This window comes from Miniopterus schreibersii, assembly GCF_964146895.1.
Source record: "Miniopterus schreibersii genome assembly, chromosome: 19".
Lineage (NCBI taxonomy): Eukaryota > Metazoa > Chordata > Mammalia > Chiroptera > Miniopteridae > Miniopterus > Miniopterus schreibersii.
The window spans coordinates 9,481,277-9,509,226 of record NC_138119.1 but is presented as its reverse complement, the minus strand read 5'-3'; the positions used below and the strand labels follow the sequence as shown (position 1 = coordinate 9,509,226).

Here is a 27,950-nt window from a genome sequence, read left to right as displayed (position 1 = left end):
ATCCTGTGGCAAACTGGTGAAGCACTTGAAGCCCCTGTGTTCCCTCTTTCTCTTAGTCTTCCCTCTCCAGCTTCCTGCTGGCCAGCACCTGCTCTGCACTTAACAAACATGCCAGAAACCTTCCGAAGGGTGCCAGGGATACGTGGACCAGCTGGCAAGATAAACTTGGTGACTTCTCGTTGCTTACAGTCTAGCTGGGAAGGCAGATCTTGGGCAAGTATTCTCAAAAACGAGACGTTTGGGGTGCTTACCCCAGTCGGTGCAAACCCACGCCAGCCTCAGGAAAGGCCCCTGGAAGGGATGTTAGGGTTGAGCTTGGAAACATGAGTGTTACTCAGGTGAAGGGTCGGGGAGAGGTGGGACGGTGTGTGTGTGGGGGGCAATGTATGTGAAAGTGCTGAGGGAAGGCAGAGCATTTGCAAAACCTAAAACAAATCGTATAGCCGCTTGTGGTGCATGACCTGGGCCGCGCCCTGCCCCTGAACACTTCTGCCTGCTCACCCACCGTAAAACCTGTCATGTATGTTCTTTCTTTGAGGCTCTGCTTTTTTTCCTTCCATGATTGCAATCTCAGCTGATAATTTCCTAAAATGGGTTTGGAGTCTGGAGACTTCGATTCTGACCCAAATTCTACCCCTTAACTCTACCACCTGAGCAAGTGACTCAGCTTCTCTGAGCTGTGGTTCCTTGTTAGTAATATGGGCTAGTAATATGCTAATAGTGATATTTAATGATGTTTACTCTGTGCCAGCCCCCAGTGCTGTGTGCTTATTGTAGTTTATTGCATTTAATCCTACAAACATCATGAGGGAGGTCATATTTTTACCCCTTCCTACCCTCTCAAAGGGTTCTTAGGAAGTCTCAGTGTGACACAATCACAGATGTGCTTTGTCACTGTTAAGGGTTAATACAAAAATGGAATGACATTGCCGCAGTGTTCAGCAGGTGCATACATAATGACTGAATTCATCTGTCGAAGGCCACAGTTCCGGGCTGCATGTAATTAAATGGGGTTCAACGTCTTTTGCGTCTGCCTCCCAAGCAAACCAAGCAAAGAGCAGGAGCAAGAATGAAAAATGTGCTCACTGCACGTGGTGCCAAACCACGGAGAGAGAATTACACAGATGTGACCCCGAGCCTCTGAAGTTTACAGTCTGATGACCACCGCTGCCAGGAACACATACCCAGATAACAGAGCGCGAGCTCCACATTGGCTCCTGAGAGGGCACGGAGGTCACAGCAAACTTACTGCCCGCCGAGGGCGAGGGGTCTTTCAGGAGGCCGAATGAGCTGGGAGGAAGCCGCAAGTTGACAGCAGAACTCAAGGTTGGGGCTGAAGGCAGAAGGGCCTAAGTCTCTCGATACTTTCCTTGGTGCTTGTCTCTACACTTCCTCCACTGTATCTCAGCATTTTTTCACTCCAGACCCCGATTCTGGGAAATTACTTATACATGTACTACATGCACTGGCGTAATAATGACAGATTCTTAAGTTGTCGATTTCTGAAACCGTGGATGGGTAGCACAAGCTCATATGAACGTGTGTGTGCGTGCGTGTGCTGATATGTGTGGGCATGTGTGCGTGAGAGCGGCTCTGACACTCAGCACGCCCTACTCGGCAAGAAGTGGCGCTGGCTCCCCCTGAAAGCAGCCAATGTGGCAGAAGTGACACCAAAAACAAATGAGGTGAAAGGGGATAAGTGTGGTTTGATATTAGTGTGGTTTGATGCTCACAGATGGGGTGATAAACAGTGAATGAGAAAGTCAATGGGCTGAAGGTGGCTTGCACGCAGATGCCTCCTAGGTATTACACCCTCCTAAATGATCCTGGTGCGCCTCCTTAGATTCCTGTAAAGGGCTTGGAGCTTTACTACCCATTTCCTCCTCACAGTAGAGGTCACCTGTCTCAGAGGTCAGAGCACATCCTGGGTTCAAATCCCAGGTCCAGCAGGTTCTGCCACTCACTAGCTGAATGAAGTTGGGCAAGTCACAGTGTCTCTACGCCTCTGTTTTTTCACCTCTGACATGGGAAGAGCACTGTCCACCTCGTGGAGCTCTTGTCAGGGTGAAGGAAAAGAAAACCTGGTGAGTGTTTTGCATTAGGTATTTAGTAAATGACTCCTGGATGGTGTTTTTAACAAGTGACAACACAGATGCCTGGAGAAGACCACTTCCTCTTCTGGGTCCCCCCAGCTGATGTCGTGGCAGTGCCAGGGGAAGCAGTCAGGCATCCCCTCTCTGGCCCAGGGCTCCTCCTACTCAACCATGGGGAGCAGCCATCCCACACTGAAATAATTTTCAGGTTACAAGTGATTTTTCATGCATAGCCCCTTTAATTTGGGCTTCTCTGCCAAACCCACACATTAGCAAGCTCAGAACTCTGGAGAAAATTTTTATGTGAGACCTTCTGGAAGATCAAGTCTAGATCTGGGGTGGCCCGAGGGGACCCAAACGGCTGTGCGTGAGAAGGAAAAAAAAAAGACACTGTGTCACACACCCTCCAATGGTGCACATGTCGATTATTTACTTTGTGGATTGATGTGACACAATCTTTAATCCCAGTTGGCTACGCTCTGCCACTTCCCTCCACCATTAGTGGGCATGTGCTCAAGCGTACACTCCGGAAAGTAACACAAAACCAGGCGGTAAGCCTGCTCTTTTCACCTCTCACCCCACACCAGCCTCCTCCCCTCTTTTTATGTCATCCCGCTCCAGCTTCAGAAAACCAGAGATAAAGACATTTGCAATGATCTTTGCTCAACTCCCATTCTGAAAACAGTAGAAAGACAGCAGGCCCAGGGGTCAGGAAGCCAGGGACTCTAGTCCAGGTGTGACATCAGTTCCTTGTGGGCCTCAGACAAGCTCATGGGCTCCTCCGACTTTGGCTTCTTATCTGTACTGTGAAAAGAGTATTGACCCAGTGCCTGCTCTGCACCAAGTGCCTTCGGTTTCGTCACTCTCGTCTTTTAAAATCTGTATTTATGCAAATGAGAAAATAAAGGGGCAGCGGACGCTACAGGTGACAGAGAAGTACCTGAGCGGAAGTACCCAGGGACATCTGATTCCAAATGTTATCTTGTATGGCAATCGATTATAAGCAATAATGCTCCTTTCTATGCTAATAGGATGCTGCTCTGTGGACCCAGTTAATCACTAGTTGGCTGAGTTTGTTACAGTGAGTCAGTCCTCCGTCATGGGGTCTTGGGGAGATTTACTACACCCCCCGCTCGGTCAGCTATTCCATCCACTATAACACCCTAATATTATAAGAAGTAGTTTCATTGCCATCAATTGAAACTTGATTCTTGCCTTCCACTTGCCTTCATCTTAAATGCATCTTCCAATTAAAAAAAACCCCACACACATTTCCTTGGAAGCCCTTCCTATACTTCCTTGGAAGCTCAGTATTTGTATAATTGAGTTTACCTTCAATTATTGTTCATGAACAAACCAATGGTATTTCATATGTATATATTTAAGAGATTCTAGCCCATATAGCACCAGGGAGAAGTATGAAGGGTATCCGATTCCTGGGAGGGGAGGGGAGGGGATGGAGATATTGGTGAGGGGCACAGTCTCCAGCTACTCCCCATTGTAAGCGAGAGTTGCCTTCCCCCCACTTATTCTCAGGTGCCTCTCAAGTTGGACTCGAACAAGAACTCACCTCCACCGTCACTTCACTGGGTAATGGCTGGAAGAGGGAAGGATGGGGGGGGTCACCAGACCCATGACTCCTCTACACCATGACTGCCATCACTGACAACTTCTCCTAAAGAGCATAAAAACATACTTTTTCGTCTTTGGGGGGGCACCTCCCCTGGTTAAGAGGGCATCTTGTTACGTAAGAACCCCAGCTGTCGGAGAAGAGAGGACTCAGCGATGCCTCATAGATGCGTGGCTGTGGGGTCAGCTTAGATGTTGGCGCAACGTTGGCTTGACTAGGAGTAAGTTAATGGCCCTGGTGGGGGCTGAGGGGGCTTGGTTCACGTCTGAAGGGAGCAGTGTCCTACAGAAATGAGTAACATGGACAGGAAATATTCCTAAATGGAGCAAGAGTGTGGGAAACATTTGGATGCGAACACGGACAAAAGGAAGAAATGCAGAGAGCTTTCAAGCCCACATGGAAGGTTTGGGAAGATAATAGTAATTAACATCCGCCCAGCATTCTAAGCTCTTTGCCTATATTACTCCATACGGTCTTCACAACAAGTCTGAGGCAGAGATTAGTACTGTCCCCACTTTACAGAATAGGACCCTGAGGCACAAGAGTATGCAGTAGTTTGCCCAAGGCCACATGCGACTCGGCGGTAAAGAAAGATGGAATTCGAAGCTTAAGCTGTATTTCCTACTGGCATTTATTCAGCACTCACTGTGCACCAGGTAGCATGCTTTAGTCTAGATCTGGGCTGACCCCAGGGGACCTAAAGAGCTGTGGGAGACAGAAAAACATACCCTGTCACATCTCCTTCAATTTACATTATTTATTTGCAATTAGATTATTTACATTGCAAGTTGATTTACTTAGTGATTTGTGTGACACTGTCTTTAAGCCCTGTTTTTGTTTTTTTACACATATCCTTCCCACAAAATATTTGTATCCACACATTGGAAGTGTGTATATGTTGTGGTATTTATATCCTCAAACACAATTTACCATCCGTCTTCCAGATCATGCCTCATGCTTACCTCTAGTACTCAGCATGGTTTCCGTTATGTTCCCCAGAGGAAATCAGCCAGGCCTCCCACTTTACAGACAGTGAAAGTGGCTTGGAAGAGGTCAGTGGCTTGAGCAAGGTCACAGGTCAAGTTAGCAGCATTTGGCTTAAACCAGGATCAATAACCTCCGTCCCTCCAGCCTGATCCTTAGAGGGTCGGCCTGTCCTGGGGCTTGGGACACATTCCAAATTGGGTAATCTGGTGCACACTGCCTGTCTGAAATTCCCCTTGTGGTTTTTGCTCACATCTGGTGTTTTTCACTTCTCTTTCTAAACACGTGCTTTGATCCTACTGCTGCTGCAGCAGAAAGATGTCCATGGTTCCAAGGAGCACAGTTAACTCAGTGAGAGGTGAAAGATCCTCCTCTCAGCAGGACTTCTAAAAATAAACAGTATCAGAGTCTCACCTTGTCATGCTTGAAACACTTCCCGGAAACCCCCAGATTTAGAGACATCTACATAGTCTCTCTACGGCCCCCCAACCCTCTAATGGGCCTGGGCTCCCATCCCCGGCTCCTCTCAAATGCTCAGCAGGTCTGAAGTCTTGTGCTGTTCTTGCTCTTGGTTATGCTCAGAGTACACAAGAGGACCAGTGGCTAAATGTCCGCCATGAGAATCCTGTGGTCATAACTGTCTCTCACACACTGAGCTGAGAACCACGTGTATTCACTTCCAGAAAAACCTTATCTACAACTGGCTTCCCTGTTGTACTTCTTTTATCAAACTTTGTTATTCATTCTGCTTCTTATCTTAGTGAGTCTATCTCTTGATTATATAAGTATTTTTCCATTATAATGAGAAATTTTAGGGAAATAGAGGAAAAAAAAGAACCCCACAATCTGGGTACTCTAACACAGCCATTCTTAATTATGTGGTTTGTTTTCTTCTGGGCAGGTTTTCCTTGTATGTGTGTGTGTGTGTGTGTGTGTGCGTTTTGTTTGTTTATTCTTTACATAGCCAAAATCATGATTTTAATATTATATTCTAAATGTTTTCCCACGTTGCTACATAATCTCGCAGATATAAAAGGAAAGGGGGAAATGTAGATTTGGGCAAAGGGATTGGACAAAAGCCATCGGTGACCTCCAATAAAGGAATGGACTGTGACTGGCATTTGTGGGGACCCAAATCTTCCCCAGAACTGCTGGGATTTCAGATGGGAACAGAGAAGACATAGCTGAGTACAAAGAGGCAAAACAGCCCCTAATTTTTGAAAACCAAAGATTAAGTTGAAGTCACAAATGGCTAAATTCAGGATTCAAGACAATTAACCCTCCCTGTTGAGATAAGTCGGAGGCGAGCCTAAATGTTTGGGTAGCACCTACCTAAACAGTCTCCAGAAAAAGACATCTTACCCGAGATATGGCCAAAAGGGGGGATGTTTGGAAAACAACCCTCCTTGGGAAAGAACATCTTCCCATGGGCTGTGGAAAGTTGGAAGTAAGTTATGCTGCTCACTCCATTTCCAGAGGGTTTTCAGAGAAGAAATGGGGGGGGGGGGGGGTCTTCATATTGGAGGGAATCGTTTGCTTCCTGATGTGTTTCCTACTTTGTCTTGGTCCCTCTTTCCTTTCCAGTTGCCCTGTCAGGCAGCCACCCAAACTAAGACATACTACCTCAAGTGGATTAAGTTGGCCTCCTTCAGCCAGGCTTCCCCCAATCAACCTTTTAATCCAACCTCTCTTGCTTTTCTTTGCTGACCCTCCCAAACCCAAGGTGTCCAGCCAGCTCCCTCGTGCCACTTTGCTCTCCATACTATTTATTTCTGTAATAATACATACTACTGTAGAGATGTAAGGGAATTCAGAAAATACCCAGCAGTGCAGAAAGAAGTAAAAAGCAACGTCCCCCATCATCCACCCTCCCAAAAGAACCACTGTGAACTTATACTTGTAAACTATTTCCTTTTAGTTCCGTGTTTGTGCGAGAGAGAGAAAGAGAGGGATAGTCCATACATAGGTGGGGTGGGATTATACTGTTTCTGCTAGTTCACTATGGCCGGCACAACAGTGCACCACAAACTGAGTGGCTTCAACAAGAGAAACTTACTGTCCCATGGTTCTGGAGGCTGGAGGTCTAAGATCAGGGTGTCGGTAGGGTTGGCCCCTTCCGAGGGCTGAGAGAGAGAATGGTCAGGCCTCTCTCTAGCTTCTGGTGGCTTTCTGGCAATCTTTGTTTTTCCTTGGCTTCTGTTGCATCATTCCAATCTGGGCCTTCATGTTCACCCCCTGTGCATGTCTGGCTCTCCGCAGGGCATTCTTTTTTTTTTTTTTAATTGATTTTAGAGAGAGGAAGGGGGGAGAGAGAGAGACAGAATATCATGAATGTGAGAGAGAAACATCAATCAGCGACCTCCTGCACGTGACCTGACCAGGAAGCAAACCCACCACCTTTGGGTGTGCAGGACAAAGCTCCAACCAACCAAACGAGCCTCACACCAGGGCCATATGGCATTCTTTTTATAAAAACAACAGTCATATTGCATTAGGGACCCACCCTTCTCCAGCATGACCTCATCTCAGCTTGAATAATTACATTTATGATAACCATATTATTTATTTATTTATATATATCTTTATTGATTTCAGGGAGAGGGGGAGAGAGAGAGAGAGAAACATCAGTGATGAGAGAGTCATTGATTGGCTGCCTCCTGCACGCCCCCCACTGGTGATCTCCTGGATCATAGGTTGATGCTCAACTGCTGAGCAGGGCTAGTTGGGCGATCACCATATTTCCAAATAAGGGCACCTTCTGAGGTGCCGGGTCAGGACTTCAACATATGCATTGGGGTGAGGGAAGGGAGCACAATTCAACCTATAGCAACTATTTCTACAATATTTCATCTTACTTTTTTTTCCCTTCACTTACCATTCTATAGTGAAGCTTTTCCTGGACAGGCACATTTCTGTCAGGAAGGGGGCCTGGGATGTGCCGAGGGCACCTGTGGGCAGGGAGAGAAGGCCTGAGTGGGCACCACATGAGGTGCGATCCAAAGCCATGTGCCAGGGGAGGGGCAAGAGGTGAGCAGAGCCATAGAAAGAGCAGGAACCCGTCGGACTGCAGACTGTTGACATGGTCGTCTACCTCGCGGGCTTTCCAAGGGCTTCTCAGAAACATGTGTTAGAAAAGGAAAGCTGCCAGGACCGCCCAGTCTCCTCCAGGACCAGTCCCTCACCCACACACCCTTGTTTAGCTTGGATGAGATCCTGGAAGGAAGAGCAAGAGAAACCACAGAAACCCACGCGAAGTAATAGCGTGAGGGAACTTTGGGGAGGCGAACGTGGAAGATTTGTCAACTATGAAGCACTGTGCTATGATCATTAAGAAGTCCTAAAGAGTCAGAGAAGTGTATTGTCCAGTTCTAGCTCTCACACGCATTTTTTTGGTGTGAGATCTTGGGCATTACTACTCAGTCTCTCTCGGCTTCCATTTGTTGTCCTGGTCACAGTACCTATCCACAGGGTCATCGCGAAAACAAAAACAAGGTCCTCTATGTAAAGTACTTCCTGCAGTGCCTGGCACGAAGAGAGCACTTCATTCATTCATTCATTCATTCATTCATTCATTCATTCATTCAACAAGTATTTGGGATCCACTGTTCCAGGCACTGTGCCAAATTCTAGACACAGCAGTGAAGAATACTGGCAGGGGTCCTGTCCTCAGAGCACTTATGCTCTGGAAAGAAAGGTAGATATTTAAGGAGATAAACGTGCAATTCAAGTCCACAATTAGGAACTGTATAAATAACATGAGGAGAGAAAACTAACTTCTAGGATGGAAAGGGGAATTTTAGCTAGGCCAGGGTGGGGAGGGGAGGCACCGAGGGTGGGGCTCTGTGAGGAAGTGACAGCAAACGGAGACCCCCCCCCAAGTCGAAGTTGAGCTGGAAACAGCCAGATGGGGGCCAGCAGGGGGTGGGGAAGGAAGCCCAGGTAGAGGGAACAGGGCCGCAGGCAATGAGCGGGCTGGAGGGGCCAGAGGAAGTGAAAGAAACTTCAGTGCGACCTGAGTGTGGTGGTGGTGTGGTGGCGGGGATTCAGAAGGACCCGGAGGAGGGGTTTTAAATGTTAGAGGCTTCAGGAGGTTGAGGAGTGTGGGGACTGAGCAGGACCAAGGGTTGGGCAAGTACGAAGCCCTCTGGCCTGCGAGGCGGCAGGTCATGGGGAAGCGGGTGGCGGGGGGGGGGGGCGGCGCTCGTGGTGAGAGAGGGAAGGAGTTGGCATCAGAAGTACTGTGATGAAGGAGAGAACGTTGGTTGACAGCTAAAAGGACACTTTCTTGTTTACTTTTATTTTAGGTGGGAGAATTTTTGAGCATTTTTTTAGGCTGGGGAGAAGGGTCCAGTGGCTAGAGATTGCAGGCAGGAAGAGACCGTGGGACAGAGGTAGTTTTCGGGAGGTCCCATTCCCCTGGGTGCTTGGCCTGCAATTAGAAAGCGATAGACTCCGGCATCTTGATTGGGCCACAAACAGAAATGATGTGATTTCTATCATAGAGCTGGTTGATCAAAACTCTGTAAAGGTGAGCCCTGGCCGATGTGGCTCAGCGGTGAGAGTGTCGGCCGGTGGACCAAAGGGTTTTGGGTTTGATTCCTGGTCAAAGGCACATACCTGGGCTGCAGGGTCTTTCGCCGACTCAGAAAGAACCTTTGACCCTCCCTCTGTTTCAGACCCAAGAGCTTCAAACAGAAAAACCTGCTTTAGGAGAGACCCTTGGCTCTATCACATTAAGTATCTTCACCCTAGCAGCAGTCAGGAAGACTCCAGGCCTGTTAGCTAGATACCCATGTGTCCCATTGTTTCCAAGTTGTCTCACAAGAATTTTCCTGCCATGTCTGTTCTTCAACTACCTATAAATTGCCCACTCTCTCTTCTGAAATCGAATGCCCCATCTCTCCCTTTTTCTTTGTCCAAAATGTCTTATATACTCAATGTTGAATCACATATTAAAAATCTATTTTCACCTGTTAATTTGTCTGTGTTAATTTGATTCTTAGCCCAACTAGAAGAACTTAGAAGGTGGAAGAAAAGTATTCTTCTTTTTATAGCCTCCACACAGTACAGCTGTCACCTTGGGATCTCCCTTCACCACATCCTGGGGATTCCCTGCACCTGTTTCGTTGAATACTCTGGTTCTTGGATTCCACCTCTTCCTTGTTCTTGATTCACCCTATTGTTTTGGTGGAGCACATCCTTTAGTAATTTTCTAAGAAAGAGTGCAAAGAAGATATAACAGATGCCCTGCCCACCGTCTCTTGGCACCTACCACATCCATGCCTTCTAAATTACCAACACAGATGTCTCTTTGCCTGAGGGCTTTTTTTGGCTACTGAAAGTTTGTTCAGGAAATCTTAAGAAATTAACCCCCTCCTCCCTGCGAGCAGCCCTTAACCAACGGCTGGTAAGAGTTAGCAGATAAATACCCCAGTTTCCTCAGCCCTGAGTGGGGATAGTTGAGGCACAGTTTCTACACTGGTCTTCAGAATTCCTCAAAGGAATCAAGTTCCAGTTGTTCACAGTAACTGGCTGGGTTTATTGGCTTCCATCGTTTCACTTTCCACTGTCTTACCGGTGTTTCCTGGGATCATCTCCCAAATAAACTACTTGGGCTCTTATATATTCTATGTTCCATCTCTTTATGCTTTACTTTCTACTTTCCACATCTTCTACTGAGTTTATTTTTTATTTTTGGCAATCATATTTAAATTTCTAAGGTCACCTTTTTACTCTCTAAAAGTTTGTTTTTAAAAAAAATAGTGTGATGATTTCATTTTATGTGTGTACTATCCCCTCTCATCTCTATGAGGATATTAATAATTTTTTTCTTGTTCTCTCAGGGGTGCCCCTGTTTTCAAATGATCTTTAGGGTACTTCTCTCCAGTGTGTCAGGTTCCCAGGGAAAAAGTTTTTGATCTCCTGGTTGGATGTCAGGGTTGGCTTACCGACGTGAGGGAAGAAGGCAGGGGTCTCTAGGTAATCTTTTCTTTCTGTATGTTGTCCTTTCACACAACTGTGCCTGGCCCTCCCTCTGTCTTACTCTCCCACCAGGAGGAAAACCTCCATTCTTTGGCCGTCATGGGGCAGGGGCAGTCCACCTGACAGCAGCCAGGGGAAGGGGGCATCTGGGGACCTCAATACCCCTTGAACCGACTTTCAATTCATCCTACTATTTTTAACCACAACTTGACTCACAAAATACAAGAGTACCCAGGGCCACCAATGGCTGAGCACGTGCAGGATTCTGATAAGTAAAGTGAGTTGCTTGAGCTTTTTCATCTGCTGGCTTGGAATTCTGCTTTCTCAGGTCTCTTGAGAAACTCTGGAAACACGCACAAGAAGCTGGTACCAGTGCTTACTAATGGTGGGAAGAAGGTGGGACCCGGGCCAATGGGGGGCATGGAGGGGGGATACTTTTGTTCTGTGCCTCTTTACTTTTTCCCCCTCCCCCTGTTAGAACCATGTGAATGTATTCATCAAACATTAACTTCTGGCTGAGCCCTAGCAGGGAGTGGAGCATAATGCATGTGTTTAATCTCTTGTGTTTAACCAGACATCTCAGTGTTGTTTTCTAAATTAGCAGCTTCAATGTTGAGAGACCATGAGAAGCTTCCCAACCAAAAGCCATGCTGAGCAAATTCAGAAGCCATAAGTAAAACTATGGACACATTTGACTCCATACAAATGCAAGATTTCTGTGAGGCAGAAATAAAATAAGGCCAGGACACCAAAAGCAAATTAGGGAAAAAAATACTTTCAACTAATATGAAAAGGGGCTAGTTTCCTTAAAATAGGGAGTTCTTACAAAAGAATTAAAAACAGACCAAAGTCTAATAGAAAACAGTAGTCAGAGGACATAAATAGAATACACTGGTAAATTAACACAAATGGCTTTTAAATATCGGAAAAATGCTCAGCCTCACTCATGGTTTTAAGAATGAGCATGAAAACAATGAGAAACCATTTTTAACCCATCAGAACGGCAACATTATAAAAATCTGATAGTACATATTAATGAGGTGAGGATCCGGGGAGACAGGAAATCTAAAATATTTTTTGTGATGTTGAAAATTGGTGTAGTCTCTTTGTATTACAGTTTAGTACCATCTGTCAAAATTAAAAAGTTATAGCCTTTGACCCAGCAACTTCACCATCAGAAATTTATCCTGTGAATATGCTTGCACTGGGCATTAAGATATATTTAAGACATATTTACAAGGATACTCATTGTGACCTAATTTGTAGTCATACAAACTGTAAGCAACCCAACCGTTCATAGTAGGAGACTAACTACATAGATTGTAGTGTGGTCATTCCACATACTTTATGGAATACTACGCAGCCATTAAAAAGAATGGGGCACCTTTATACTTATGGAATAATTTCCAACATGTATTGTTAGGTTTAATAGCAAGATATGGCCTGGCCAGGCATGGCTCAGTGGTTGAGCATCGACCTAGGATCCAGGAGATCCTGGTTCAATTCCTGGTCGGGGGTGTGCAGGAGGCAGCCGATCAGTGATGACTCTCTCATCATTGATGTTTCTATCTCTCTCTCTCCCTCTCCCTTCCTCTCTCTGAAATCAATAAAGATATATATTTTTAAAAGATTAAAAAATAGCAAGATATAAAACAAATGTCTATGAATGGCCCCATTTCTGTGTTTGGTGGTTTTTCAAGTGTTTTTTCTTAGTTACAAAGATATACTTACATACACACAGAATATCTCTGGAGGAAGACATAAGAAACTAACAAGTTTGGCTACCTCTAGAGAGGGGAACGGGGGAAATAAGAGGTCAAGAAAGGGAAGGAGATTTGCTTTTTTTGTGTTAAATACTTTAAAAATATATATTTTTTATTGACTTTTAGAGAGAGAGAAAGGGAGATAGAGAGAGAAACATCAATTGGCTGCCTCCTGCACTCCCCCAACCAGGGATCTAGCCTGCAACCTGGGCATGTGCCCTCACCGGGAATCAAACCAGCAACCCTTTGGTGCATGATGGGATGACACCCAACCAACTGAGCCACACTAGCCAGGGCTCTTAAATACTTTTCAAAACCTTTTTCTTTTTTAACAAAGTCCAATCCAGGAGGATTGGAGATCCAGGTTTAGAGGTTACACATGCAGAAACAGCTTCTGTAACAATCCTGTGAGATAGCAATGCCTCCAGTGCATGGACACCACTGCTGGTCAGTAGACACCCCAAGTCTGGATGCTGAACCTTGCTACTACAACTGGTACTACTGGAGCATCTGGAAACTGAATATGGTTTTTGCAATTAATGCCCCTCTCTGCAGAGCAGATCTAGCAGTCTTTGCTATTTCAGGTCACTAGTTCCTGAGTCAAAGTCTAGTGCAGATCCTTATATCTGTGCATAGCTGCAAGGGAGGCTGGAAAGAAATATCTGATATATTCAGCTTCTGTCATGAGAGGCTCTGTATTCCATCAGGACTCATAAAGTGGGGAATGTCCCAAATATAGAGAGTTTAGATAACTGGGGTGTAGCAAGGGAGATGGGGTAGGGAAGAAAGGGGTAGTTTCCCATCAATTTTCACTTTGCTTTGGAGGAGAGCAAAAGATTCTCTTCTGGCTCCCATCAGACAAACTTCCCTAGCTGGGTCTTCACATGCACAATATTCAGAATCATAGGTCTTCAGAATAGAAAGGCCTGTATATGTCATTTGGTTTAATAGCCTTGTGCTATCATGGAGAAATCCAAATGAATTAAGTTTGTGCAAACTCAAGTTGACCAAGATGACCCAATGAGAGTTTTTGATGATGTGATTAGGGCCTCCCTGTGCGGGTCCCTAGCCTCCATAGAACCTTTGTGTACAATCAATACTTTAGCAGATGCTCTGAGGAAATGTCAAGATATAGACTTGTTTCTGGTAGAGCCTCTTCCTGAACAGTTGGTACTATTTATTTTAAATAGTACTGAAACATTGTATAGGACTTTTAAGGTTTATTTCTTAAACAATTTTATTTTTAATTACTAAAATAGTTTATTTATTAAAAATAAGCAAACATTATAGAAGAACTGAAAATAAATGGTAAAATCCCCACCCTCATTTCCACTTCCCTATGTTGTAGGAATAATCAATGTTAAAAGTATGTTAGGTATTTCTCAGTTCTTTTTCTGTGCATACACACATATATTTATATTTATTTCTAGATATGTGTAACACGTGTGTAATCTTTTATAACTTGCTGTCTCAATCGGCATGTAAAATGGACATAGCTGAGACTTGAAGTGGCTACACGCCAATAAATCACTGGCCGGGTGGTAAGCTGCACATGGAGACACTGTGTCTGAGGAGGGGATGTCATGTTCCGTGGGAGGCTTGATGGTAAGGTGATATTTTTGGTTCAGTGGGCTTCAGGGTGCCCCTCCAAGTATAAATTACCTTTCATAGAAAAACACCAACTTCTACATTCAGGACTGCCTCAGAGCGTGAAAGGACCTCCCGAATCATCCAGTCCAACCTCAATTGTAGGTCAAGAGCTATTTTCCTGGGAGAAGGGGAGGACTTGGTTAGGGGCCTTGCCTAAGATCACCCAGCCAGGGAGAGTGACAACGTTGGTCTTCTTTCTCCAAGACCCTTGCTCATAGTGTTGTGTTGCTTTCTGCTGCTTCGAGAGGAAGAGGGAGGGCGGTGCTCAGCTTGAAAACATTCAGATGCTCAGACCACAGGGTTCGGCGGTGCAGGTGAGCTCCTCCATGATGTTTCACTCCCGCCTGCTGTCCGCCTTCTTCACGGCCATGAACTCTTGGTTTTGGAACCATCAGTCTTGTATTTTTTGGTCACGGCACTTTACACTCTTTAGTCCTCAAACACGGCTTTATTATTTGCATGGGTCTTGGCAGAATACTGAACAGGACAGTATTCTGTCAGATGGCTGACAAAAGGAGTGTGGGGGGGGGAGACAACCAAGTTCAGCTAGATGCCAGATCCATTTATTTGGGGAATGGCCCTTAAGTGCTGGAAAATGAGGATGGGGGAGGGGTACAAATCAGAACAAGTTACATGTCTCGCTCTCTAGGAGCTTCCTGTTGAGCAGGTACCTCCAAATTCTTTTCATCATTACATTCCAGCAAGAAAAATTTGGCATGCATGCCCCGTAATTACATACTTACTATAAAGTAGATGTGCTCTACTGTACTAAGTTTTACACATTGGTAAAGCTTAATTTTCTTAATAGTTTAGTATTAAAAATAAAGAGAAACAAGTGCCCATAGAGTCTCTTCCCGCACCTCAGTGTATCGTCTCGGGCACCCCCCTTTGGAGCCCATTGTTCCAGCAGGGGACTCAGATGGATACCCTAAAATACTGTAACCCAAGAGAGTGCGAAAAGGGCTCTAACGTCAGGGTAAGCAGAGTGTTCTGAGAGCACCAAGGAAGCGTTGCCGAAGGAGAGGAAGGCTGAGAATGTGGAAGGACTTTGGGCCGAGCCCTGAGCCCAGCTCCCCTGGGCGTGGGCTAGGGCATGGTGCCAGGCTTCATTTCCTAGGCTGGTGTCCTTGCAAAGGCTGCCTTCTAAAAAGACTGCACACAAGCTCCTGCCTCACCCCTGAAGCATCCATTTCCCAGGCCCTTGAGCGTGTGAGGGCTTAATCAATAACATGTTATTTCATGATGCTAGAGACAGTCCCCACCCGTGGCCCAGAGCCACCTTCAGCAGTCTATACTCAAGGGCCAGGATGTGGAATCAGGAGGCCGAGCTGACCCTTGCTTCCCTTGGTAACCAGTTGTATGACTACAGCCCTTTACGACTCTCTGAGCCTTTCTCTTCTCATCTGCAAAAACGAACAAAAAGTGCCTTCCAGGATCAGCAACACTTTCTAACATTTGTTGAGTTTTTTCACTGTACACGACATGTATCATCTCACGAAACCTTCAGGACAATACGATGAAGGCAATGCTGCAATGGTTCCCATTGTGCAGACGTGGAAACAGGGTCGTAGAGGGAGCGGATCGTTTGTTTGTACAAGTGCACACAGAATGTGCAGAGCCCAAGTTCTGAGGACTCGAAAACCCGGGGTCTACCCGCTCCGCCCGGCTGCTGGCCTCACGGTGCTGCCTGGAGGGCAGACAGACACCACGAACCCGAAGCCCAGGAGGTGCTCTGACACAAGTCTCGGTGCAAAATATGCTTTGCTACAAGCCCTGAAAGGTCAACAGGATAGGGTTTGGTTAGAAAGGAAGGTGGAGAAAGAGAACTTTAAAGTTCGCTGGCTCTGGTTTTCTTCCAGTCCCTGACAACAGCGTAGGATAACCTGCGAAGAGCGTCAGTGAAGAGTAACGAGACCAGCTCTGCCTCAAGCTTACTCCGACTTTGGGCACATCGTTGAGGCCGAGTTGACTCATCTGTTAGGAGCCCTAATAAATGAGCTCTACAGGGTCTTCTTGTCTGATGATCTCCACGCTCCATTCTCAAAACAGCCTGCAATCCCAACGCTCCCCAATCGCCGGGGGGAGGGCTGGAGAGAGGCCTGAGTTCAGGGAGGCGCTGCCCAGGTCAGCGAGGCCTGTGGGGGCAACTGGGAGGGAGTGGGGACTCCAGCCAGAGCTCGGGTGGCCGGCCGGTAATTATAAGGAAACACTGCAGAGGACGTTTCTGTTGTGGTCATTCCCTCTGTTGACTTTGGGCAGTTCTGTCATTTTTTAACTGACCCTTCCCAGATGAGATGGGCCCTTTTCAGCTGGGTAAAGTCAGAGCCTTGCAACTGACGGGGTATTTGAATCCCCTGTGGAGGGAGGCCAGGGCAGCTGCCCCCCCTCCCGTCCCTCCCCCGTCCTTCCCCATGCCCCACTTCAGGGAAGTGAAGCCAGGGCTGCAAACTTGCTGACAGTGCCTGCAAACCCAAACACCCTCCTCTCCTCTGCCTCGCGTGCCTCCCTCGGTGTAGCAATGCGAGGAAAACAAAGCCAGGAGCTCTCAGAGCAGGGGAAGGCTGCAGCCATTCCCTTCCAGCCCCTCACTCCTCCCTTGGGCTCCCAGCCACTCGGGCACAAGGTTATAGTTACAGGGGAGAACTGCTGACGCCTACTTTTTGGTTGTTGCTTAAACGCGCACATACACACACGCGCACACACACACACACGCACACAGTTTCCTTCGTGGCTTAAAGCTTCACAACACAGTTGATTCAAACCCCAAGGTGCCTATTTGCTTTGCTTCTCGTGTTTCCTTAAGTTTGAACAAAACGAATGCTGTGTTTAAGAGTCAGAGAGAAGGAGGGCTCAGTTCTTTTCCTAAACTTTGCAGTTTCTTTCGGCCCCTGGAAACCAAAGAACAGAGCCTTTTACGCCTAAGATTAGAAACATCTGGCCGTCACATCTGAGTCAGGCTGGGCTGAAGTCTGGCAAAGCCAGGTGGAGTGGCCTGCCTACTTGAACGCTGGAATTTTAAGCACTGACGGGACTAAAAGTTACTAAATCCAATCTCTTGGTTTTACAGATAAGAAAACAAGCCCAGAGAGGTTAGGACTTGCTTAAGGTCACACATCTTGGGTCAGAGCTGAAGCCAGAACCCAGGAGACAACTGGGAGAATCTCCTTCCCGGTCTGCCACTCTTTACATAGGGAGGACTTGACTATTGAAAAAATTTAAATGTTTCTAAATAGTCTTAATTCCTTAATTTGACACACCCAAACAATTCCACTTTTGCATATTTCCACCCAGTTCTTTTTTTAATTTTTAAATTGTGAGAGCTAGAATGGAAGGATGTGCAACCAGCTGAGCCATACTGGCAGGGCTTCCACCCAGCTCTTTTCCACTGGTATATTTTCTTCCTTCACCCTGCACCAACTGTTCACTTACATCCCGTCATTGAATTTTCACACTAATCTAAAATTAGTGTTTCACGGAGGATGAGATGGAGGGGTGAGACATGCCTGCCTAAGGTCACACAGCTAGAAGGTGGTGGAGTCCCGATTCGAATCCAGGTCTCTCTGACTCTGCAGCTCCAGAGTCCAATGCACCACGTTGCCACCGCTGCTGCGCATACCACAGTTTAGATCTGTACCCTCTCCCACTTTCAAACTTACGACCCAGTTTTCATAATTATTACTTTCATCCATTCAATAAATACTTATCAAACAGCTCCTCCGTGCCAGGCAGTCAAGACACTGAAACCGAGTAGTGAGCAGCATGTACGAATCCCCGCTCTCACAGGGCGCAGATTCTACAGCCAGAGTCAGACAATAGCCCGGATAAATAAGTCACGCTCCCCCGTGATATTTTAGGGGAGGGGGCGAGGGAACGAGCCAAGGGGATCCCTGGGAGAAGCGGGGAGAGAGTGAGTTCAAAGCCCTCGAGGCAGGAGAAGACCTGGTATGTTTAAGAAACAGCGAGGAGGCCTATATGGCCAGAGTGGAGCGTGCAAGGGGAAAAATAGTATCGGATGTGATCAGGGAGTAATCGAAGCCCGGTGAGGTGCGGCGTGGGACCAACCAAAAAGACATCAGCTTTTACACTAAACGAGAAGGGAGCCACGGAAGCTTTTGAACGGAGAATTAACACGTTTACATTTTCTCAGTGGTTCCAATGTCAACTGTAATTGACACACACAGAAAAAAAGTCCTCTGTGGCTCCTGTGGCTGCTGCGTGGAAAGTCGAGTAGGGGGTGGGGAACGAGGGAGAAAGCAGAAAGACCGGTTGGGAGGCCACTGCCACCGCGATTCGGATGAGAGACCATGGGACTTGGGAACAGTAGGGAACGCAGGATGCGGAAAGTGATGCAGTTCAGGGTATAGCTTGACAGTGGAGCCAGCACAGTCATCTCCCTTCTTTGCGTGGCACGAGGTCGCGAAACATTTATTTTAGCCTCGATGCGGGTTGTTCCAGCTGGTGCTGTGACAGATACGCCCTCACTAACGTCGCCGCCCATGCTCTCTGCATGTCTTCCTCCCTGGGGACAGGCTGCTAGGGGCTGGCGTCCCTGCGCCCTTGCTAGGGCCTGTCGCTCCGAGAGGCTCTGCCAGCAGCGCCCTGGGGATCTTCCGCTTAAATGCTCGGCGACTCCTCTCCTACCCCCGCCTCTCTCACCCACTAGGACCTGCTTCCTGTTCCCCCCTCGCCTCGCTCTCCTTCGGGGAACTTATGAAGGGGCAGGGTAACACGGATGAGCAAAGGTCAGGGCTGGCCGCAGAGAGGTAGGAAAGGGCAGGGAGGAATGTCTTCTTTCTTCTCTTGTGCTGCAGCCCTGAGAAAGGGCCAGCTGCTTCCCTTAGTCAGACGGGGATCTCCTTTGGTCAGAATCAACAAACTAACAATACTGCTTACTCAGAGACCGTCTTTTGTTTTTTTTTTTCCCCTTCTGGGGAGATCAATGGACTTAGCAATTTCAATTATCTTTCACAATGTCCCCCGGTGCTAGATCAAACTGCCTCCTCTGGACAAACATTCCTCTGCCCGGGGTGGGAAGTTCACCAAACTCCGGGCTCTTTTATTCCTCTCCTTCAGCGGTTGGTCCCCTTTTCCAAGGTGCCCCCCCCCTCTTTCCACAGCTCCAAAGTCTACTTGCTCTGTCGGCCTTACCCCATTTAATCATTTATTAAAAGTAGGGGGTTTCTTATGAATTTTAGGATCAGCTTGTTAGTTTCTGCTGATCCTAAAATTCATGTGGAAATGAAGACGTACGTCCACACAAAAACCTGTACGTGAATGTTCATAGCAGCTTTATCTGTAGACTCAAAAATGTAAACAAACTAAATGTCTACCAACTGGTGAACGGATAAGCAAAATGTGACCCAGCCACACAATGGGATCTCATTTTGCCACGGAAAGGAGCCAAATACAGATACATGCTACAGTGCGGCTGAGCCTCAATACATTACGCTGGGTGAAAGAAGCCCGTCACCAAAGACCACCGACTGTGTGATCTCATTTATATTAAATGTTTAGAACAGGCAGATCCATAAAAACAAAAGGTAGATGAGCAGTTGCCTAGAATTAGGGGGAGCAAAAGGGTGGGGTGAGGAGTGGAAGTGGTGAGTGACCGCTAATGGGTACAGTTTCTTTTGGGCGTAATGAAAATGTCCTAAATTAATTAAGGGATGGGTGCACAGCTCTCCCTGTATACTAAAAACCATCGAATTGTACACTTTAAACTTGTGAACTTTACTGGATATAAATCACATCTCAATAAAGCTATAGTTTTTAAGCGGCGACTTGTTCACTATTGGAAAAAGACACCAGATTGTTCCACTCGGTGCCCTCAAAACATCTGTCCCTGTAATGCACGGAGGAGCATGCTATGAGGATTGCCTTAAGGGTCGCTAGTAATAAAAGCTGGAGGTGGAGAGGGGCCAGGGGATGGAGGAGGGAAGACAAGGGACAGGCCAGGAGATGCACCCAGAAATGAAGGCATAAGTCATCTCAAGGTTGGACGGCCAGGTGGCAAAGGGAGAGGACATGGGGGAGTGGAATTTGCAGGATATATTTACTGCCAACTGTGTAGAAATGGGGGCCAGCTGGTTCAAAGCAAAGCTGCAGAGCAAATAATTGCGAGGCTAAGACCTCGCTGACTCGTTGAGTATATATAACGCTGTGTAGAGCTGATGGGAACTATTTGGTAAAAGTGTATGATCGCTGTAGCCAGTTGGAAAAAGCAATCATCGTTGCTGCCTCCAAATTATAATACGATTCTGCAAATAGCCAGGAAAAATAAACAAAAGGCTAACCTTTCCTACAAACAAAGCTGTGGATTAAGGTTAGGTAACTTCTAGACAGTGCTCCTTTGTCCCAGCAGAAATGCATGTGTTAATCTTATTTGTACAGCCCCTCGCATCACAAGAAGGGTATTTTTTTAATTTCTAAAGATGTTTTCCCTAAATTAGAGCTTTTAAGGGAGATGCTGGATCTGAAATGTGCCTATTTTTTAAAATTGGGTTTTAGAGAGAGAAGAATGGGGAGATAAAGGGGGGAGGGGGAGAAGAGAGAAACATCAGTGTTTGAGAGAAACGCCGATACGTTGATTGGTTGCCCGCACACGCCCCGACCAGGGGATCTAACCCGTAACCCAGGTATGTGCCCCTACTGGGAATGGAACCCACTACCTTTCAGCACACAGGACCACACTCCAACCAACTGAGCCTCACCATCCTGGGCTTAAATAAGATTTTTAAAATAAGAATGCAGGGCAAGTTAAATGGTCACTCCTTGCGCACATGCGCTCACCACAGAGCATCACTCCATGGTTAAAGCACAGCAAGATGCAAACCACACCAGCAGTAGCCTCTTCTTGTGGGTACTCGAAAGTCCATCTCTTCCTCACAGCCTCTTACATCGGGTGGAAGGGACAGAGGCAGAGGCCCTGTGACCCCGGCTTACTCATCTGTCCATCCCTAGATGATGGTGGTTATAACAATTAACACATGTGAAGGGCTTTGCAGTGTGCAAGTCGCTACCGTGCTGCTTTTCATTTCATTTTAATCTTTACAGAAACCTCCCCCTTCATGAGAAAGTCAAAGCTTAGGAATGAAGTGACTCGCTCCAGCTCTCCTACTGCTTTCTCCTCAAGTGTATAAACATACCTGGGCCTCTCTTCAGCTTAAAAAAATGAACTCCGTTCTGTTCTCCAGCCTACCTCGGTCTCTTCTCCCATAAGTAAGCTTTTTCAAAAAGTAGCTCACTCTCCCTGTCTCCCCATCGTTGCACGCATATTGTTAATTCCTTCCCTTGTCTGAGGAGTGTAACGTACAAAGGGCAGGTGGCAAGCTGAAAGGTCTCACCTGGGGAGCGTGGTCACCCAGCTCCTGCAGCCGGGACCGCACATACGTGTTCAACACAGCTGGAGGGGTTAACGAGAGGAATGCCCTTGACCTCAAGAAAGGGCGCAAACCCTGGGCAGGCCGTCGGTCTTGGGAAGTTTGTAGTGCTCCTTGGAGCTCCAAGGAGCTTCCCATCCATGGCTACTTTCCCCTCCCTTCCCCTCTGAAGGGAAGGAGGAAAGAAAGAAGGGAGGGAGGTAAGAAGGAAGGGCTCTTTCAAAACAGAGTCTTCTGACCACAAACCCCTTTGTTAGGATCCCTTCCAGCTCGCTGCTGTTGACGTTGCAAAACAGAGGCCACATTTTTGGGACTTGCAGCTCTGGCTGTGTAAGAGGAGAAGGTCTCTCTACTCCACAATTATTGTTTCCCTCACCTCCTCTCAAAGCACCCATGATCCCTCCCCTCAACCTCCCTGAATGATCTAGATCTTGAAAGAGTTTCTGGGTTGCAGAGCCTCAAGAAGCTGAGCCTGCCTGGAGGGGGCGAGCATGCTGCAGGGGCCGGGGGATGGAGGCCTGAGGCAGGCACTACCTGCTTCCACAGTGCTTCTCAGACTTGCCCCCGGGTCACTTACAGGGTAGAAAAGTACAGTGCAAAGAGGCCAGAGAGTCACTTAATGGTCTTGGGTACAGCTACTTCTCTTCCCCCTCCCAGCTGCACTAACCATACTTCCTGTTCTGTTATCTGAAATGTGAGTCTGGCTGGCACTGTGTGAAGACGCAAGTGCCTACTTGCAGCCAAGCACAGCAGCTTTTCCTCCGACCCAGCTGGCCGCCCCTGTGCTCAGTGCTGCGTCTCCAGCTGCCATAGCAGGCCGGGCGCTCGCCTCCCCAGACTCGGAGGTGATGAGCCCCCGTGAGACTGTCATTCCACGGCGCTCCCAACCTGACCAGGTTTTACGTCTAAAAACCTAGAGCTGGTTCCTGCACGTTTCCCCACACTTCTCACCCCTTCTCTGTAACTCAGGCTGCTGGAGAGTTAGCATCTCCATTGGTAGCAACCGGGACAAATGCAGGTAGCCGGGGAGGCCATGGCCAAAATCACAAAGTAAGCAAAATATATCTTTGGTGCTCCCGCGTCTTTCCTTCCTCCCCCTTCTACTGAAGTCAGGAAAGAATCAGAAAATACTCATTTGTAACTGAATGTGAATGTCCAGTTCTCCTGTATCTCACGGGGCCTTTATCTGCAGTTATAAAATAAACAAGTTTGGGGCACTGCCTGAAGCAGCCTTTCGGGCAGGTAGCGAAGGTGGGCTTAGGGAACCTGGGAGCCTTCGCCTGGAAATCGCCGCGGGTAGAGAGCTCTCAGAAACACTGCTGAGCCCAGGGCCTTCCTGCTCGGGGAGCTGGGCCGTGCGGGGAGCTTGAGATGAATGGTCCACCGTTGTTCATTTCAGGGGCTTTCCCCCAACCTCTACCTCTCTGGTGGCTTTTCTGTCATCGCCCCCCCTTCTTAGGCCAGTACCTGGTGACACTCCTGGTCACCCGGGAAGGTCGGATGAGGGGAAGTGAAGAGCGGGCCGTGCTGACGGTTTACTAAAGCCTGTGGCTTCTGACTCCTTCACAAGACTCCCCATCGGGGTGCAGCTTGGGCCTCGCTGGGCACTCGCAGCTCTGCGGCGGGCATTGGTTTGTGCTTCCTCCCGTTTGCTTTCGGTTCAGGGCTTTCCTGTTGCAGCCCGGGCCGCTCTAGTCAACCGCGGCCCCACGGCAGCTACCGCCCAGTGCAAGCTGGATCCTCGAGGGTGAGAGGTGAGAAAGGAAAGTGGTAGAAGCCAGCTGGAAGTGAGGAGGAAAATTCCAAAGGTAGAACGTCATGATGAGGAACAATCGAGATAACTTTTTTCCAGTAATTTAAGAAATAGGCTCCAGTTCACATTCAGCCCCGGTTAGAGTCAGTCCTTATCTCTGCTAATTCGTTCAAATGCATTTTCATTAGGACATACCCTCAAGTGTATTTTTCAAAGAAATAAGAAATGCATAGGATGAGATAAGGTTAATTCAAGAATTAATTAAATTCAGGAGGGTGGGGGTAGGACAAGGAAGATAAAGGGTGAAACCCAAGGGGGTGGAAGGAGCCGGACTTTTCCGGTCAGGAGCACAAGATAGAGGGTACAGATGTTGCGTCCTAAAGTCGTACACCTGGAATTTATACAATGTTTCCAGCTAATGTTACCCCAGTACATTTAACTTAAAAGCATGTCTACTAATTTTAAAAGAATTAATTAAAAACGAAGTCTAAGTTCAGTTTTAATTCAGAAATAAGATAAGTGACGACCTGGGGTGGGATTTAGATGAGTCACGTTCGAGGTCGCGCGATGGGCGGTTCCAAGCAGAGGGAGCAGCATCCGTGAAGGCCTAGAAGCAAGGGAAGCGGGGTGCGTCGGAAACGCTGGCATCCAGCGTGGGCGGCGTGCAGACTGGTGGCGGTGGGCAGGCTGCTGAGCACAAAGGGCTTACGAGCCCAGCTGAAAGGACTGGACGGTAGCCCAAGGGAGTTTGAACGGAGGGAGGTAAATTGATCAGAATTGTATGTATAAAAAACTTTCTGGTGACTGGTGGGAAACGATCCAAAGGGAGAGAAGCCGAAAGCAGGAAACCAGCAAAGAGCTGCTGAGATCCAGAGGTGATCACTTGGGCCGGTGGGGACAAGGGCAGGTGGGTAGATGCAAAGATGTAGGTGCCACGGGGTCTGGTCACTGATTGAGTGTGGGGGGTGAGCAAAAGGGGGATCGGGGACGAATCCTAGGTTTCTGGCAAGAGCAATGGGGTGGATGTTGTGACGCGAATTTGATAAGGAATGTTAGAAAAGGAGTAGTTCGAATGAGTGAATAGTTTCGGGAATTTCCAGTTGGAGAAGCTCTAGAAGGCGACGGAATATATGCCTGGGGCTCAAGGGAGGGAGAGACTTGGACGGCACCGGCACACAGACCCCCACTGGTCATGGATGGGGTGACGTCTCTCAGAGGACGCACAGAGGGAAAGGAGGCTGGTGCAGGCCAGGAGCCCGAGGGACGCCGACACTGAAGAAGTTCGCAGGGAAGAGGAGCTTGCACAGACCGCGGGAGATTCATGACGAAGGCAGGAGGAAGACAGCACTGCAGGGAACCGAAGGAAGGCAGTGGGTCCTTCACGGTCAGCGGCACCAGATACTTGAGAGTCAAGGAAGATAAAGACTGGTGTGTCCCCTGCATTTGGTGATGCAAGGGGCACTACGCCCTTAGCAGGAGCCCCGTCAACGCAGTGGGAGCCGAGGCCCGACTGGACTCGGTTCAAATGAGAGAGAGAGAGAGAGAGAGAGAGAGAGAGAAAACAGGGAGGGGAGGCGGCTTGCTCGGCGGGGTGCGCGTCCCCTTAGCTCTCCAAATGCCGTTCCACACCGCGCCTCTTCGGTGAAGTCTCGCATGTTCCAGGACTGGGCTGAAGTGGAGGGGATTTATTTAGTTGTTTAGCATCTATCTATCTATCTATCTATCTATCTATCTATCTATCTATCTATCTATCATCATCTATCATCATCTATCTATCATCTATCATCTATCTATCTATCTATCTATCTATCTATCTATCTATCTATCTATCTATCATCTATCATCATCTATCATCTATCTATCATCTATCTAATCTATCATCTACTTATCTATCTATATCATCTATCTATCATCTATCTTTCAATTTTATGTTGTGTTGGTTACAGATGTACAGCTTAGTGGTTAATCAGCCACTTTCCACAGTGACCCCTCGATACTGCTGTTCCCCACCTGGCACCAGACATGGTTAACGCAGTGCCACTGACTACACTCCATGTGCTGTACTTTTTACATCCCCGAGACTATTTTGCAACTGCCAGTCTGAAGTGAAGGGGACTTACAGACCAACAAAAATCCAAGGAATGAATATATATATTTTATTTTTTCTTCCAGAAAGTAGATTCAGCCCGGGCTGGAAGTCAGGAAGTGAGTGACTTGCTCCGTGCTCACCAGGCAGGAACTTTCAGCCCGGGAGGCCCGCGCCCCCCCGGAGCGCTGTGGGGGTGTTGGTCTGCATTTCGCCAAGAGCGTGATGCAGTTCTGAAGGACAGGAAGAGGTTTAGCTGGAATGGAAAGATGACTCTGACTTGAGGGTGGCGGTAGAGGGGGTGGAATGGGAAACAGTGGTGTGTTTTGTTTTGTTTTGTTTTTCCAAAAGAGCAGAGCCAGAAATGAACTGACAAAAGCAGAAGAAATGGAAAAGCTAACGGAATGCCTTTCTACCCTGACTGAGGCAGGGGACAGAAAAAGCATCAGATTCAGAACTGGCTCTTTTGTCACTTGTTATGAGAGAGCAAGTACCCGCCCCTCGAGCTCTCTTGGCAGAGGGGCATCTCCCTGCTCTTTCCCTCTAAGGAACGAGCAGCTATTCTGATTAGAGATGAGAAAACGCATCTGTAAGATGGGGGCCGTGGCTGTCAGCCTCTCGGAGACGTGTGGAGAGCACCTCATATGCTATCGAAACAGTTCAAGTGTTAGCGCCGGTGCTCTTACACAGTACGCATGGGCGAGAGGCCCTGGCTGAGTAACTCGTTGGTTAGGGCATCGTCCCGATACACCACGGCTGAGGGTTCGGTCCCCGGTCAGGGCACATGCAAGAACCAACCAATGATGCACAAGTGGAGCAACAAATCGATGTTTCTCCCTCTTTCTTCCTCTCTCTCTCTCAAATCAGTTTTTTAAAAAAGCACAAGGATGTTTTAAAACAAATTTGAATAATGAACCAGTAAGAAAGATTAGATACAGGTAACATTTATTCCGAGTGGCACAGGCACAGTCCACGACAGACTTATTTAGAAAGTGTTGGGAATCATTTTTTGGACTTAGGTAGGCATCTTAAATGGAAAGAATCAGGCCTGAACAACTTACTTTCTTCTTATGAAAAACATTATTTAAGCCCTGGCCAGTGTGGCTCAGTTGTTGGGCACTGTCCCTGTGCACCCAAAGGTCGTCGGTTCAATTCCCGGTCAGGGCACCTGCCCGGGTTGCGGGCTCGATCCCTGGTAGGGGGAGTGCAGGAGGCAGCCGATCGATGTTATGCTCTCACATCGATGTTTTCTCTCTCTCCCTCTCCCTTCTTCTCTAAAAATCAATAAAAAATATATATTTTTTATATTTAAAAACTAGTGCTATGTGAGATCTAAAATTCTGGAGTTAAATGGGAAAACATGAATAGGAATTTCTGGTTACACAGTTCAAATCATTAAAGTGAGATTAAAAGAATGGCCCAAATTATTTTCTCCAGAAGATACAGAAAAGACAACATTATTTGAAATGAGTGAATCTGTTATAGTATTTATAATAATGGGATTTGCCTCATCTGCCACTTAAAGAGCACACTTTCTAAAAAGTTTGTTCTCTTAACAGACTGATGGTTGCCAGAGGGGTGGGGGGTTTGGGGGGGCTGGTGAAAAGCGGGAAGGATTGAGAGGTCCAGATTGGCAGTTACAAAATCGTCACGGGGAGGTGAAGTACAGCATCGGGAACAGAGTCAATAATATTGCAGTAACTGTGCATGGAGCCGGGTGGGTACTGGAAATACAGGGCGGGGGGGACCACTTTGTAAAGTATGCGACTGTCTGACCACTGTCCACCTGAAACTAGTACAAAATAATATTGAATGTAAACTGTAATTGGAACAAATTTTTTTAAAAGAATTAAGAGTAAAAAATAGATTAAAAAAAAAAAAAAAGGCTGTTCTCTTTACAGTATAATTGTCTCCTCTCAAGGCAACAGTTAGATGCTCAGGAAGGGACCAGGAGCCCTTGAGCTGGAGTTTTGCTCCCTCTTCTGGAAACAGCAAGTCATGACCTGAGATGCGGCCGTGCTAAGGGGACCCTTATGCTGCTCCATCAGGAGTAAAGTAATTACGGAACTGGGCTGTTAGTTTCTAGAGGAACAGAGATTGCACTGGTCCCAATGCTTCCTTGAAGTTAGAAAAGTAATAAAGCAATAATAAAAATAATATCATACAGGTCAATTCACAGCTCATAAAACCCCGACAAACGCTGCCTCGTTTTCACCTGCTTTTCTCCAACAGTCCGGGTGAAGTAGGCAGAGCGCATATCACTCCCATGTTCGACCCTGGGAAACTGAGGCTAAACCACTTACCTGAAGCCCCACGGGGCAGGGTGGGGGGCTGGGTGGGAAGCCAAGCCTCCCGACTCCCGGCTCAGCGTTTTCGCCCCGTGCGCCCCACAGGTGTGAGGGCAGTGATTTGTCAGGGCTGCGCCTCCAGGTACATCTCTAGCCCATCAGCACCTTCCACAGCGCTCACCTAACTCCTGACAGTAGACGCGCTGCTTTGCACAGGGCTGCATCGGATTCTAGCAAGGCCATGCTTACTGCGGCAAAAACCACAAAAATCTATCTACCGAAATCCCACAAGCAAGTGGATGGACTATGGCAGAACTTCTTAAACTTGTGCTTGGAACTTCT

The 27,950-nt window shown here is 47.4% G+C and overlaps 1 protein-coding gene across 1 annotated transcript in view; it reads left to right on the top strand.

Annotated features, from left to right (window-relative positions):
* The window catches only part of PDE4DIP (phosphodiesterase 4D interacting protein), a 190,042-nt gene that overhangs the window by 10,015 nt on the left and 152,077 nt on the right, over positions 1-27,950 (top strand). The window lies entirely within an intron of this gene.